This window comes from Lactuca sativa, chromosome 9 (assembly GCF_002870075.4).
Source record: "Lactuca sativa cultivar Salinas chromosome 9, Lsat_Salinas_v11, whole genome shotgun sequence".
In the NCBI taxonomy this organism is placed as follows: domain Eukaryota; kingdom Viridiplantae; phylum Streptophyta; class Magnoliopsida; order Asterales; family Asteraceae; genus Lactuca; species Lactuca sativa.
In genome coordinates this window covers 126158234-126175604 of record NC_056631.2, presented here as the reverse complement: position 1 = coordinate 126175604, position 17371 = coordinate 126158234, and positions in this window count along the sequence as shown.

The following is a 17371-nucleotide window of genomic DNA, read 5'->3' as shown; positions in this document are numbered from 1 at the left end:
AGAACTCTAGATATTCTGCCCTCTTTCGATGTCTTCACACTTTGCTTTCCTTATCCTAGCTTCAAACCACACAAATGCAAGGAAAATGGCTCAAGAATGCACAAGATTGATTAGGGTTTAGAGAGTAGGGTTGGGAGGTGATAAAAACCGGAGGGTAGGCTGAATATGATGCTTAAATAGGGTGCAAACCTTAAAGATTAGGGTTTCCTCCAGCCTGTCCTACTCGTCGAGTCAGGGCTCCGACGCATCGAGTAGCCCCTTTAAAACCTGCGTCCAAACTGGCATCTACTCGAAGAGTTAGGCCTATCTACTCGCCAAGTAGATCTTACAAAATGAATATTTAATGAACTAAAGTGCGTACCAGGAATGGGGTGTTACTGACCGTCATTGGGTATCCAGTCTTATCTACCGCACTCTCGACTAGTGGAGAGTCGTTAGCCGAACAGGTAGGATAGGACACAAACTCTCATTAAAATTATAAGGAATTATAAAGTAATTGAACCTTTTATAAATTCTCAATCTTAGTTACTTTAGGAAAATGTGAATTAGATGCTAACCCGTGAAATTGCACATTGCACCTTATTGGTCATTAGTGGAGCGTGTGTGGTTAACCGGCACATTAATATGGGACTAATGAAGGATGGAAATGGGTAGCTCGTAAATTATCGTTGATTGATGGAGCATGTGTGGTTAACCGGAACATCGATTAGATGATAAATTACATCGAGAGTACCAAGCTAATTTGGATGGTTATTCACACCTTGTTTGTGATCCTCAGTATCCCAGTCAAAAACTTGAAGGTCATAATCGAGATTAAACATGCCATTGAAAAGTTCAATGAATATCAAAAGATCTAGGAATTTCATTTAAAACCGAATTCGTTTAAAATTCCATTTTCATGGTGGAATTGGTAAATCGTCATTTACCTACCAACAAATAATTTTCAATTAGATTACGGCATCCCTCTTCCGAATTGTGAATTATTGTGTTCGGTTCTAGCCTTAATATTTCATTTGGCTGTTATATTAAGGATTAAATCAACTAACTTGAATTTCTCCCCTTTTGTAGATATCTAGTTCTGACAACTATGGTCTTCCCGAATCTTTTGCAAAAAAGCTTTCCTCATGGAGATGATATTCCACGTGACGATCGAGGTGAAGGATCAATCCCTTCTTTGTACTTTGGTGGAACTTCTCTTCCTACACCTCCTCTTATAATTCTCCCTGACGCACATGTTCATCGACTTGAAAAGTTCAAGGTCACTCAAGCCCTATTGGAAAGCAAACACCAAGATGGAAGGTATGTGTATGCACACGTCTTGGAAATAAAGTCACACATTGACAGGCTGGGAATGTTAGGAGTCATTGTCTCGAGGAAGTTAGTTGTTGACTTTGTTCTTCAGTCATTGTCTAAGTCATATATCGAGTTCATAAAAGTCTAATATATGAAAGACCACGACGTGACCCTCATCGATCTTACATATTTGCTAATTACTGTTGAATCAACAATGATTTGGCGCACTGGTAAAGCACATTTGAATGGAAGATCTACCTCTCAAACTTCCATGGACATTGATTATGGCGACAGTGGAAGTCCAGAAAAGTTTTCTCTTCCTAATGGAAAGGGATTCGCCAAAGTCAAACCGTTTGACCGAATGGTAAAGAGAAAGGCAGATTCTGAGATAGTCCCATGTACCATTCTGAAAAAGTTTGTTTGATTCTATTTCAAAGAGAAGGGGCATTGGATGCGAAGTTGTCGTATCTACCTAAAAGATCGCAAGGATAGTAAAATCAAAATGTATGACTCTACTTCAGGGAAGTCCATTATCTAACTCTATTAAGTTCCTATTTATAGATTCTTAATACATGATGTGATAAGATTGAATTTTGATGTTTTGTAGGATCGAAGAAAAGAAGGGAAGCTTAAAGGAAGAGTGAGTTAATTCTGATCGCGAAGAGATGGATTTCGATCGCATGGTTCGATGATCAGATTTTTGAGCTGCTGCTTAGGAGTCATGATAGATTGCTTAGGAATATTTAGAAACATAGTTTTCATATGAATTTGCATTGTAAGGACCAGCTTTCTGCATGTTTATAAATAAATAAAAAATTTTGATTTTGTTTTATTGTATGATATCCTTTCAATGGCATTAGTGAAAATTAGTGTTTATATATTATTAGCAATGTTGGAAATGAATTTGATTCTTGGTTATATCATTTGTGGTAGTGTCATAATTTACCAAATGAGGAAGGATTCTCATCACCCAAGTTTCAGTTGAACAGAAACTTGGAATCATGCGAATTGTATTGTGTGATGTATGAGAATCCTGATCTTTGGGAAATTAAGACTAAATTCTTTGTTCATATATGTATGTCATTCAAGTGAAAGACTAAAGGATCTAGTACACATAGATGTGGACTGGTCAGATCCACCACAAAGATTGAAAAAGTATATTCGTCATGATTTACTATAGGTTCAATAAACATGGTTATGCTTACAAGTTTAAGTGTAATTCTAATATACTGAAAAAGTTTATGTATAGCAAAATGGATAAGAAGAATCAATTAGGCAGAAAGATAAAAGTTTCTCCAACCCAAATGGAAAGGAGAGTACTCTAGTATCGTGTTTTATGATCATCTTAATGATTATGAAACCATATCAAATTTGATCCTCTAAGGAAACCTTAGTGCATTTGTTTGGCTAAGAAGAGGAATCAGAAATTGTTGAAATGGTTAAATCAAGAAAATGAGTCATACTTCGTTCCAAAATCGAGTCCTAGAGTTATACTCCAAGATTGTGCTTTGGGTGACATATCTTAAGTAAGTTTATAACACCTCATGAAATGTGGAGTAGAAAAATGTTTTTCTTACTCTTGCACGCTTGGAATTGGTAGCTGTGATGTTTTGGCTAAGACAAAGACCGATTAAGACCAATTAAATGAAGTGTTGTTCTTGATAAGAATCTGCACTAACTCTTGAATATTTGTTTGTCAAGGAATGTTGACAGAGAATCTTATATGTCAAGAGGTAAGTGGGAGTCTTAAGTTGTGTTGAATAGTCTCAAGAACTAATCAAGAATTAGCCTTTTAAGCTATCACTAGCACACGAATTGAGGTTTGCAACCTATCGTGTTGACATATTCTTGCTTCTGTGGCATTCCATTTAAGTTGATGATGCATGTGAGTTCTATGAGTTCTCATTTGATTGCATAAGGCAAAGAACCTTGATCAGTGAAAGTACATTGATCAGTGTAGGTGAGCTGCTAAATAACTTGGAAGCGATGTTAGGCCCTTGTGCTATCAGATGGCAAGAAATTGAGAATAAGCAAGTTCAGTCCATATGAGTTTGAATTTTGTCATGAACCTTGTCTTATAATAGTGGTTGGAAATGACCAGTTTACATGGATAGGAACGCATAAATCATAAAATCTAAGTGGTAAAAGGTTTATCTCTACTTCATGAAAATGATTGTGAAGAAACATTTTCACTAGTAAATTTTAAAGAATTAGAGTTAGCTGGTGTGATGATTGCGTTCTCAAATTCGAGTATGATTACGGCACCCCTTTTCATAGTTCGAATTGTGAGGAATGGCAAATATTTTGAACACTCAAGACTTATTGCTATAAGTTTTCGAAGAGTTTAGAGACACACGTGAGCTATCTAATGAATGATATGTGAGCTGGAGAAGCTTATATAAAGCCTTATCGAAGCGCCACATAACAGAAATATGAACTTTGGTAAGAAAGTCAATAGGTATTGATTTCTAGAAGTCCAGATGATTTTTGAGTACATGTCAAAGCTAGTGGGAGCATAATTGTTATGCGGGGAAGAACATAATTGTTATGCTAGTGGGAGTTTAATTATTATGTTAAGTGTTGCAAGTTAGCAATGTTATTTATAGGAAACAACTTTTCAATTTGCAAAGTTGCAGAATTTGGAAATTGTTTCATTATGGTAAGACTTAAGGGAGAGGGCATTTATACTTCATTTCGAATATAAATGGTATTAGATTGAAATTTTAATAGACTTGGTCATAAATGTCATGTTGAAATGTTTCAACAAAAGAAAATCAATGTATGGAAATATTATAGCAAGAGACTAGTCTAGTATCATGTCTTTATGTAAGACATTATGAATCGTATCCCATATGCTTCGGGTATAGGATCGATTGCATATGCTATAATATTCGTTTGTTATGATTTTTTCCAAATGCCTAGCGCATTAAGAGGGAAAAAGGACCAGAATTTGATATGACTAAAGTTGGAAAACAACTGTCGAGGACAATCTAAGGTTTATTGAAGATTGGTTGCTTGTGGACATTTGGAAGTATGGTAATGGATGGACCGTATTGACATGATTATGAATAGATAAGAATCTATTGAGAATGCATTGTCATATGGAAATTATGGAAATGTTTCCATAATGGGAGTTGGATATTGAGAATCTATGTGTAGGATTAGAAACTTTTATACAAGAAGGATGTTCAAAGGATTGTACTTTGAATTTGACATTTCGCTTCCATGGAATTGTTTTGTAACAAATCTCCAGTGGAATGTTTTGCAATATCATTAGCAAAGTCTCTATGACTTTGGTGCCTTGACATTACAAAAGGATTATTGCATTGAAGTTTAGATCTAAAAGATTCTAGTAGTGGGAAGAATTTGGTATTCTTACACTTATAATAAGGATTAGGAAATTTTAAAATGACCATCATTGGAAATGTGTTCAATTGATATATTTCACAAAGGAATGACCATAAATAAACATAGTGTGCATGCTTGGAACATGGGTGACTATTGTTTTAATTCAAGAATCGAGTTGATTGATCGAAACAGTATATAATGAGTAAGGTATAATTAATATGGTGACTAAATAATAAGTGTTTTATTTATATTCAAAAGTGTTTGACCATATTGGATTAGGTTATTCTTGTGTTTCACTTCGCATGTTTTACTTCCCGAATAATTAGGTTATTCAAACATCCACATTCAATCATACTTTGGAAGTAAGTAATGAGGTAAGACTGTCACAAATCCGACTGCAGATTGTCTAAGTGTTTAGACATAGCACAAGTTTGCTGCAGTGTTCGTGAGTACTCCTAAAATAAGATTTGAGTATTGGATTAAACCCACCCTCATCTGAATCACTTCATGGATTTTATTATGAGTGATTGTGAGACGATAATATTGTATATTCTTGAAATAGAGACATATGAGTTGTTGTTTATGAGTCGAATGCGCGTTGATAATACGTAAACGCATTAGTAACTTCTTATAAAATGTAAACGCATTACCTTCACTCACGCAACTTGACAGGATGACAAGTGCAGAAAGAGTAGGATTTATTATAGGAATAATAAATAGGTACTCAGAATGATTTTATTAATATATTACAAGACTAATATATTATTTGGAAATCGTATTATTAACTAGTAATTAATCAGTAATTAATCTAGTATTAATTTTAAGATTAAAAGGAACTGATTAATAATGGAGGTATTGGTTTTGCAAATAATTGACAATCGCAAAATAGGCTGATGGACTCCATAGAGTGGAGTGGACGAAATCCTATAGAGAAGCCTATAGATTTCGTCCAAGGGCTCTAAGGAAGGAGTCCATGGGCTGCTTAGGCCTTAAGCAGGAATTAGGGTTTCCTCCAGAAACCCTAGCAGCCCACATGTAAAAATAGTCAATACAATAGTGACAATCAACTCCCGAATCCCCCTTAAGCTTTTTCTCTTGCTTCGACTGCTGACCCTTCACATCTTTTTTCTCTTGCTTCGACTGCTCACCCTTCACATCTTTCTTCTCAAACTTCTTTTCTTCACTCACCTTCCTAGTGTAGCTTCCATTTGCTTCCCCAGTTTCGACTTCACATTGAAAGGATTTTTCTAAAAATTCTTTACTCTATTGTTTGAGTAAAAAGCTACAACTTCATCATCAGAGTTGACGATAAGACCTTCATTATCAGAACTTTCCTTCTTAGTAACTTCCTTCTCAGTTTCTCTTCCTGATACCTTCGACACCAGTGCTAACAGACCACCCAGATTGATCCTTGACGCTTCAGTTATTTCTTTTACTTCGCCTTCGCGAGCTTTTAGCACATTGTAAAGATCGTTTAAAGAATAGAAATCAAAGCTTTGTTGTGTCTTTACCATCAAACTCACATTCCTCTACTCCTTTCAAAGCCCCATTATGAAAGTGAGATTGAACTCCATAGTCGACCTGGTGATGCCATACCTATTGCACTTATAGATGAGCTCATTCATACAGTCATAGAACAATTCACTTGATTCTCCATCTTTTTTCTTGAATTCTCTTAATTCAATTCGACATTGCTTGACCGAACTGATTTTAGTCTTTTCATTGCCCTGATATTTTTCCTTCAGTGCGTTCCATATTTCTTTTGAGGTTTTACAACTTCGAACATAATTGTACACAATAGGAGGAAGAGCTCCACGAAGTTCTCTCATACATTTTTTCTCGTTTTTCAACAGCCTTGCAGTTTGACCAACAACACTTGAATTTGTTGCAGAAGAACCAACACTTTGAACAGAAGGAGGAGGATGAACATCATCAGTAATGCACTTCCAAAGTTCTTCATCAATTCTATTTAAGTAATCCTCCATACGATCCACCCATTGATCGTAGTACCCCAGAATTAGCATAGGAATCTTAGTTAAAGATCCTATAAGATGAGAGTAAGAAGTCACGATATTCATATTAACGTTCGCCATGGATGTACGTACAAATTCAGAGAAAAGCTTGATAAATTTGAAAATAACTCGATGAATCAACCAGAAAATGAATAACAAACACTCGGTACACTGGGAAGGTGAGTGGAGAAAAGAAGTTTGAGAAGAAAGATGTGAAGGGTAAGCAGTCGAAGCAAGAGAAAAAGCTTAAGGGGGATTTAGGAGTTGATTGTCACTATTACAATGACACTAATCATATGATGATTGAATGTATGTTGCGCAAGAAAGAAGAAAAGAAAAATAGGGTTAAGGATGAAGCATATTATACAGAAAGATTGGAAGAAGTGAGGGCTAAGACGAAGGGATTGCCACTAGTAGCAAAAGGAGAAGATGAAGATTAGGGAAAATACCAAATATGGTCTTCAGGCTCGGATGACGAAGAAATGAGAAATCCGACACATGGAGTCATGTTTGTGAGGTCTGAGGAGGAAGAAGAAGAGAAAATCAGTGGTTGTTGTTTTGTTTCGACATCTGGGGACAATGCACCAATGACATCGAAGGTACGTTCTCTACTTCAATCCTTTAATATTCCTTCAATTTATTATAATTATGTCTTATTTGAATCTGATGATGCTATTACTTATGTCAATAATATGGTTATTTCTGCTAGCAATGATGCTAAAAAGTCTAGTACTCAGTTACTAGAAACACAAAGGATGTTGGAGGCGAAGAAAGCTAAGATAGATTATTTAGAATTACAATTTAAGAACATCATGTGTGATAGGGATAGTTTGAGTATTGATAATAAAATTATGTTGAAACAAAGAAACATTTATTGTAATTCAGCTAAAAGGTTATATGGTAAATTGACCGAATTGCATCATTCATCTGACATAAGCAAAGAACAACATAGGAAAATTATACCCTTATTATCTTTCGAAAGAGAGAAAGTAGATGCAACATCTTATGACTGTGAGGTGATAATTTCTGAGTTTGATAAGGTTCCTGATAATCAATATCCACATGTAATTGTGAAAATTGATGAATATCTTAATGAAAAATGATCATGTTGATATTGTTAATAAGACCCTAACCAAAAATGAACAAATCAAGATTTTGAAAAGTACTGAGAATTCGACATCTGATTCTCAAAACGATTTTGTTGATATCGAAGATGACAATATTAGTGAAATTGAAGAAGAGGAAGTTGTTAACCGTTCTCGGTTATCTATATTTAATGTCATGTCACTAGTTAAGGGTAAAGAAATATGTCAAGATTCGAATGTTAAAGTTGACAAAGACCAACCCTTTACTTCAAAAGTTTTTTATCCTGACCATGTGACTATCAAAGATAGTCAAACTGATAGTGAAGATGATGAAGAAAGATCAACTACTCTTTGTGTTTCAAAAGAAATAATCATTCCTTGAATTGTTGAAGATCAGGTTTATGAAGAGACAAAGAAATTTGACAAAATCATGAAAGAAAAAGGTTCCCACTATCTTGAACCAAATTTTGTGGTTTGCCCAACTTTCAAATGCACTCATAATGTCATCTTTCCAAATCAAGTTTTTGTTACAAAAGGAAATGGAGAAAGTGTTAAACCTGAAATAAACAAACTTGTTGAAGAGGACAATAAGAAAGCTTGGAAGGAAGGATTTTTCTCAAATCAGAGCACGATTGAGAATAATCTCACCAAAAATTCATACACGTTTCAACGAAAAAAGCCAAGTCGAACCTGGGTTGTTAAAACAGAAAAGCCAAAAGTTGAAAAACAATGAAATGTAAAAGTTCTGAAAAACCTATTGAAAAAGATCAAACTTTAAAAGAAAATGTTCAAAAGATTTCTCAAGAAAATGGAATTTCGATGAACAAAGCTCGAAATCAGTCTTATTGGAAAAATATGTGTCTAAAAGGAAACAACAAAGTCTTTCATCCAAAATGTCGAAAAGAAAAGGTTTGAATTTGTTAAGCCAAAGTCACAGAATCAATTTTTTGTTGAAAAGAAACAGACTTGAAAACCTACAAGTGTACAAAAAGTTTTTTCTAAAACAAAAGAGCATGTTCAAACTTCGTATCATGATGATTATGTGAAAAATCAACAAACAATGAATTTTGTTCTAAACTCACAAAGTCAAAGGTTCTCACAACATAATTTTCAAAGAAATGGCTTTCAATTAAATGAGAAAAAGAATTATCATCAAGTTCCACATCAAAATCAATTTTCGAACCCACAAAAAGTTTTTCCAAAACATAAAATTGGGTACCAAAATTGGTTTTAGAATCGTTACCAACCTCATGTTTCAACAAGAATGCCAACAAGTAACTATCAAAAGTTAAAAGTTCAAGGGAAAAGACATGAACCTCTTAAGTCGGATCAACCACATTTACAAAACCCACCTTCGAAACAAACAGCTAAAGCTTCATTTGTTAGGGGAAAAACAAATATGAAGAATATCAATCATTGGTTGGAAGGAAAGGAAAAACGTTTCCATTCAGGGAAATTCTCTCAAGAACAGATCAAGGATGCATATGAGAAATATCTAAATGAATCATCAAATGGAAGCTCTTCATCCAAAGATTCAAATCCTTCTGTTCAAAAATAGAGAGCAATTTCGAAAGAAAATTTCAGTAAGATGCAAACTAAGAGGAATGAGGAGAAAGTTAATGTTGTTTTTAAACCTTCGAATAATTACATTTCAATACCCTTAAATAATGAAGTGGACTTAATTGATAGTGTCAAGTCAAAAGTTCGTAATTGGATAATAGGGTCTTCATTTCATCAAGCATTTTGTTCTAATAACCAAGGACCCAAACAGCCTTGGGGACCTAAATTCTTTAACTGATTGCAGGTTTTGAGTGACTAGCAATACGATGATAAATTGTATATCGATAGTGGTTGCTCTCGTCACATGACTGAGAAGAAGGAAAAGTTAAAAGATTATCGAAGTCTTGAAAATGATGGTGTTGTGAAGTTTGGAAATAATAACAAGTGTAAAGTCAAAGGCTATGGAAAGGTGACAAATGGCAAATTTACAGTCACTAGAGTTGCTAATGTTGAAGGTCTTCAACACAATTTGATCAGTGTTTTGCAACTTGTTATGGGCACTGGCAATCAAGTTGTTTTTGATGAAGAAGGAAGTTTCATATCGAACAAAGAAACAAGAGACATTCTTCTTAAATCAAAGCGAAAAGGTGATATGTTTACAATTGATATCAAACCTATGATTGGTGTTCCTTCAATTTGTCTACTTTCGAAGGCTTCCTCAGATATAAGTTGGTTGTGGCATCAAAGATGGTCTAATTTAAACTTTAAGAATCTCAATAAATTGGTGGTAAAAGATCTTGTTCAAGGTTTTCCAGTTTTAAAATTTGATAATGATAGTTTAAGTGTAGCTTGCAAACAAGGAAAACAACATAGACAAAGACATCCAATTGTGATTGATTCGAAGATCATCGAACCTTTGGAACTTCTTCATATTGACCTTTGTGGTCCTTCGACAGTTGAAACACTAAACAAAATGAGGGACATTTTGGTTATAGTTGATGATTTTTCTAGGTTTACTTGGGTATATTTTATTCGTTTAAAATCAGAAACAGCTCAAGTGATGATTGATTTCATCAAACACATCGAGTTAAGCCTCAAGAAAAAGGTTTGCAAGATCAAGAGTGATAATGGCTCAGAATTCAAGAACAAGATTCTTGATTCATTTTTGACTGATAAAGGAATTTCGCACAATTTCTCGTCTCCTTACACACCTTAACAGAACGATGTTATCGAATCTTCCACAATATCTTTGGGCTAAAGCTGTTTCTACTGCTTGTTTTACTCAAAATCGATCATTTATTCATAGACGATTTGATATCACCCCGTATGAAATCATTAACAATAGGAAAACCTAATGTTAAATTTTTCCATGTTTTTTGTTGCATGTGCTTCATTATGGATCTTAAGGATAATCTTTCGAAATTTCAGTCTAAGGTTGATGAGGGAATATTGTTAGGCTATTCTAATAATTTTGTGGCACATAGGGTGCACAATAAGCGAACTAGGAAAATCGAAGAGACCTTTAATCTTACATTCAAAAGAGTCGAAAAATGTTTTGAAAAAAAACCAATCATTAATGAATCAAATGATGAATCTGAAAGTATTAATTCGTTAGATTTTAATTATGATTTAATTTCCGGTACTCCTGATAGGGCTATTGATGCGGAAGTTAATGCTGAGGATAATCGAATTCCTGAAGCATCGAAACACTCTGAGGATTCGACGATAATACAACAAATTGCTAATTTAAACTCAACAACAAATTCTCCTATACATGTCGATAGTGTAATTTTTCAACCCATTTCTCGACTGGAAAGGTAGCACTTGAGTTCGACTGATGAAGTCGAGGGGGAGCAATATTTCGACAATGTGCAAAATAAAGAAATTGAAAATGTTGAGGGGGAGTATCATACAAATGATCCAATTGTTGAGGGGGAGCAAAATGAATAAATACAATTCTATTCAAATGATGTTTTTCATGATTTGGTTGACAATGTGTCAAATGTAGGAGATGACTTGGAGAATGAAGAAGAATTCGAAGATGCACCTTTGTACTTTGATCCATCATATCCTCCAATGGATAAATAGACTCAAAGTCATCCAAAGTAACAAGTTCTTGGTGATCCTCATGATGGCGTGTTAACATGAGCTCAACTTCGTGCAAAGAATGAGGTACTTAATGTACACCAGGAAATTTGCATGTTCAATGTTTTTATTTTGAAAATTGAACCAAAATCAGTTAAGGTTGCTATGGAACATCCTGATTGGGTTGTTTCTATGCAATCTGAGCTTGTTGAATTTGAAAGAAACAAGGTCTAGAGATTAATTCCCAAACCGAAAGATGTTTCAATTGTAGGCTTAAAATGGATCTTTAGAAATAAAACAGATAAAGATGGTAATATTGTTCAAAACAAAGCTAGGCTTGTAGTTAAAGGTTATTCGCAACAAGAAGGTATAGACTCTGAGGAAACCTTCGCCCCTGTCGCAAGACTCGAGACAGTTTGAATATTTTTAGCCTATGCAGCACAAAAGGATTTTGATGTCTACCAGATGGATGTCAAGTGTGCGTTTCTGAACAGTGAACTTGAAGAGACAATATAAAGTTGTTTAAGGGTTAAAACAAGCACCAAGAGCATGGTATGCAACTCTTACTAGTTTCTTAAAACAATCGAAATTTAAAAAAAGATCAGTTGATCCCACTCTCGTTCGAAAGAAAGTTGGGAATCATCTCATGCTTGTTAAAATTTATGTCGATGATATTATTTTTGGTTCTACTGACCCTGCTTTGTCAAGAGAATTTGAAAATCAGATGAAAAGCCAATTTGAGATGAGCATGATGGGGAAGATAAACAATTTTCTAGGATTAAATATTCGTCAAAGCAGAGAAGTAATATTTATCAATTAAGAGAAATATACAAGAAAGCTGCTTGAATAGTTCGGAATGATGAATTGCACAAAGTTAAGAGTACCAATGGCAGTTGGAACAAGGCTCAATCCTTCGTTGGATAAACCAGTTGTTGATCTCACATTGTATCGAAGCATGATAGGTTCGTTACTTTACCTCACGGCAAGTCGATCTGATATTATGTTTTATGTGTGCAATTGTGCTAGGTATCAATCGAATCCTAGGGAACCTCACTTAACTACAATCAATAATATATTTCGCTATCTCAAAGGAGCAATTTCGTTAGGATTGTGGTATCCTTCGAAGAGAGCCTTTTTCATACAAGCATTCTCAGATGCTCATTTGGGAGGTTGTAATCTTGATTGCAAAAGTACAAGTGGCGGATGTCAACTTTAGGATGGGAAGCTTGTGAGCTGGCAATCAAAGAAACAAACATTTGTTTTAATTTCCACGGCAGAAGCAGAATATGTTGCTACTACAGCTTGCATTTCTCAAATCATATGGATTCAAAGTCAATTGCGTGATTATGCAATCAAAATGAAGAAAATTCCATTATATTTTAATTCAAAAAGTTCCATACGCATTTGTCACAATCCTGTGCAACATTCAAAAATAAAACACATTGCTCTTCGTTATCATTTTATCAAAAGATCACGTTGAAGACGGAAACATAGAAGTTCATTTTGTAAAGACAGTTGATCAGCTTGTTGATATCTTTACAAAAGCAATAGATGAAAAATATTTCGTGAGAATTCTGAATGGTTTAGGAATGATGGATGTGAATTCTGTTCTTGTACACACTTCGTTAGAATGACAAATCACAGTGGAGGAAATATGCCAATCCAGCGGTTACTGTTCATAGTCAACGCTTCAACATGCTTCCCTTTCGACATCATGCACAATGGTTTGACAAAATCTTCGTTACTTTTTCTATTTTTCAAATTTTTGCTAGTCAGGTACATATTTTTTACTGTTTGTTATTTTTCTTTAAAAATCAAAAACAACAAAAAAAATTCATTTTTGTTTTACTTTTTCAAAAATCCAAAACAACAAAAAGATTTTTATTTTTGTTTTTCTCTTTCAAAATTAAAAAAAAATAATCAAAAAGATTTTCTTATTTTTGTTATTTTCTTTCTAAACTCAAAAATACAAAAATATTTTTGTTTTGTTAATTTTTCTTTTGCAAGTTTTAGCGAAGATTTTTGTTGGTTCATGCCTGCTGCTTGAGGGAAAGGTATATTTTCGAAACTTTATCCTAGTTAGGATGTCCCTAGAAGCATGTTGCAGCATGTCGACCCAAGCCTCCATGACTCAATGTGTTTTTGAAAGCCTTAATGGATTTTTCATCACGAAAATTCCTTCCCAATCAGGTTGTTTTCACATTAGGCTCTGAGCTATCTTCTTCTTCTCACATGACTTAAGAGTTTTCTACTTGGTCCATTTATAGCAGAGGTACTTTCGAATCTTGAACCACTCTTTTTCATCCGAAGATTCTTTCACATACACACACAATGACATATGTCCAAGAGATCTCTGCTATAAACCAATCATGATTTAGACATATTAAGCATATGTGTTTATGATCTGGATTCATGAGACCGTGATGAAAGTGAAACCCAAAATATCAAACCATTCAAGGAATTTACTGGGAACTTTGATTCTAGAATTTAACAAAATATTTGTTTTACTACCTACTTTCGATACTCCAAATCATATTCTTTCATTTTGCGTGATCTTGATCAAATGTTCGAAACCCAAGACGTTCGTTACCCAACAAGATCCAGGTATAATTTTGTTTTGTGGAATATGATTTCAGTATGAGTATCATTTTGAATCTTCGTCACTTGATAAATTTTTCTAAAGCTTACTTGTCACTGACTACACTGGTCATACAGGTAATTTCGTTTACATTTTGTCACTCTTATGGTTAGATGTGCTTTGTAACAAAATTTTTAGCCACCCACGAATCCTGATAAAAGAATCCTTTCGATACTTCTCTATAAGTATTCATTTGTAATTCACGGGAAACCATACAAGCTGTTAGTTATCTCTCTTGATGAATAACGAAGCGATCTTTGCTTGGGATCTTACTGCTTTTATGTTGAAATATTTTTGACATAACATAATCCAAAATTTTCTTATCATGCTTCTTATCTTTTTCTTTGGTACACTTTGCACTCACGAAATACTTGAGATTCTGAGTAATACCAACTCAGGCTGAGGATTTTGAAAGTCTGGCATATGACTTCGCTTTTAAACCCAAAAGTGAAAGAGCCTAACCTCCATATCGAAGGTTATTGACGGTTCTCATTCCATGGGGGAAAGCGAAACGTATGACTGATGTGACATTTTGAGTTCCTGTCTGGTTTTCAAGGAAAAAGTGCACATCACTTTTTCACGCATGTCTAATTTTCCGACGATTGGTACGATTTTCAAGGAGCCACGTCAGGCACATCTAATGCCAGAAACCGCTTCAAATTCAAATTACGTTTACATATAAAAAGGGTTTTTGGGGTTCATTCCAATTTTACGCATTCTGCAAATCCCTAAAGCAAAATAATTCCCTGTCTTCTTCACCGATTCTTAAAACCCTAACCATGGTTGCACCAAATGTTCATGTTGATCCATCACAAACCACTGACGACATCACATCACAATCGATGATGAAGATTCAAAGCACAAACTTTCAACTTCAACCAAATGTCTCTGTTTACCCTGAGGAATTGATGATGCTCATCGTTGCTCTTCAAAATTCCGCATTATCCAAGGCGATGTTCAGTTCTTTTTCAGTACCAGTTTCTTGGCTGTCTCTTGCTGGTTCTACGGCTACTTATAGCAAGACGATGAACACATTTACTTTTCAAATGATGAATGACAAGAAGTTTCAAATGTCAAAAAAGACTTTTGCTCAGATTCTCAGTATTCCTAATTTGAACCCTTCTACAAGGTAACGAATGAACAAATCATTCACATGTTCAATGAGATGGGTTATCAACCTACTCTTACTAAAATCAGTGAGTTTAAGAAGTTTGGATTACTTTGTATGTGGAATTTTTTCTTTGGGATATATCTACGATGCTTAACTGGAAGAACAGTGGGGTTGGATAAAGGTCGTTTTGAGGTTTATGCAATGGTGGCAAGATTATACTACGATTTTTCGGTGGACTATGCAACTCAACTCTGGAATGAGTTTGTGAATAGTGTCGGGAACACGAATGCAGTCGATGGGATATTATGTGCTCATTAATGGAGCTTAATTTTACAATTTTTATATGAGAAGGAAGGTATTTTGGTTCAAAACAATGAAGAAACTGGTGAATTTTTGATGTTTCATCATCCTAAAACTGTTGAAGATGATGCAGAAATTTTTCCAACTATTGCAAGAGTTCCTGACGCAATGCTTTGAAAGGTAGGTCCATTTCACCCTATTTTGGTGAGCTATTTGAAGACAGTTAATCCTGATATTGAAATTGCTATTTTTTTAAACACTAGTCCGTCAAAGAAGAAGGGGTCTAAGAAAGCTACAAAGGAAAGTCCATCAACAACACAACCTAAGCAAGTTAAGAAGGTTGTTAAGTTTGCTACGAAGAAGAAAGTGCACACTGAGCCACCTCTGATGGCCGTTTCTAAAGCAATTTCGAAGCCTATAACAGAAGTCTTACCTTCAAAATCTGGTGTGTTGAAAAAATTGAAAAAGGTGGCTTATAAACCTCGCCATTCTGCTGAAAGATAGAAAAAATTTTCACCAACTTTTAAAGTCAAGCAACAAATAAGTCGAAAAGGGTTTTTTGTGAAGTTCAAGCACCTGTTTCTCCAGCTTCGAAGAAACGGAGGGCAGAAGACATGGCCAAATGTCTTTCAATGGAACCAAAGAAGAAGCGAAAGTAATCATCAGTGAAGAATCAATGGAAGATGAAGTTGTTCTTGAGTCTCCAATTCAAGATGATCAAATGGGCCATTCTTCACCTGTGAGGGATTCTTCACTCAAATCAAATCTTGAGGCAACTGGAAATCCGGATAGCACTGTGGAAACTTCTAAAGTAGACACGCCCATCAATCTAGGTGAACAAATAAAGACATTTGCTCCTAAGCAGACTAACATCATACCACCCGGAGTGTCGACCACCGAATCAATTTATGAGGAGGTTCGCACTTTAGGCATCACTGCGAACATATCTAATATGGACGCAAATGTCACTATGGGTGAAGGAGTATCGAATACAGCCGCCCAAGGTAATCCTCATCTTGTTGTAATCTCTACCTTCGAAACATCTCTTATTGATATTCCTACTTCAACCAACTCACCTGCATCTACTCATTCACCTACCTTTGATAATATCATGCAACAACCCATTACTTCCTTATTCTCATCCCAATCCACAGAAGGTCCCAATACAGTTAATGATGATGAAACTGATCATGGTGGGTTTGACGGTTCTTTTTCTGATATAGAGTTTGATCGTAATGAGGAGGACATTCCCGATCACATGATGATGCCTGGGAAGCAATTTAAGATTCTTAATCAGAAGCTTAATTCATTACTACAATTATAAGCATATGATGGGGGTAAACATTAGTTTCGGGTATCGAGGTGGATGTCATGTTAAAAGCTCAAGAGCAACGTATTCAGGACAAACTAGATCGAATTGAGAAGAATAAAAAGTTAATGGTCAAAGCTCAATCTGAGCACTTTAATGCAGCGCTTAGAACTTTGAAGGATGTTGTGAAGGAAAGACATGTTCTGTATGCTCAAGATGTCAAGAACATTCGTGAAAATGTCAATTTGAAAATTCAAGAGTTAAGAGATGATGTGACGAAGGAAATCACAGTTTTACATCACAATTATTCTACTTTTCATAATAAACTCGATATAATTGTTGATGTTGTCACAAAAGCTATTGAATGGTACAATTCTTTCGTTCCCAAATTTGAAAAGAATGCTGAAAATGATGCTACCAGTTTTGGTAATATTTGCGAAGTTGTTGGGTGAGTTAAAGGATTTCATTTCAAGGTTTGGATCTTCGTCATCTTCGTTATTTACTCCCGAGTTGTTAACTCAAAATTTTAGCCTGGTAGAGTCAACAATTCACAAAAAATTGGCTCTGCTTACGAAACTTCTTCCTTTGATGCCAACGGGTGCCCCGCCTATTGTTACAGGGGTGCAAGGAGGAGAAAGAAGGAATGTTGGCATTGGTAAAGGAGAAGGAGGTTCTAGAAAAACAGGTGAA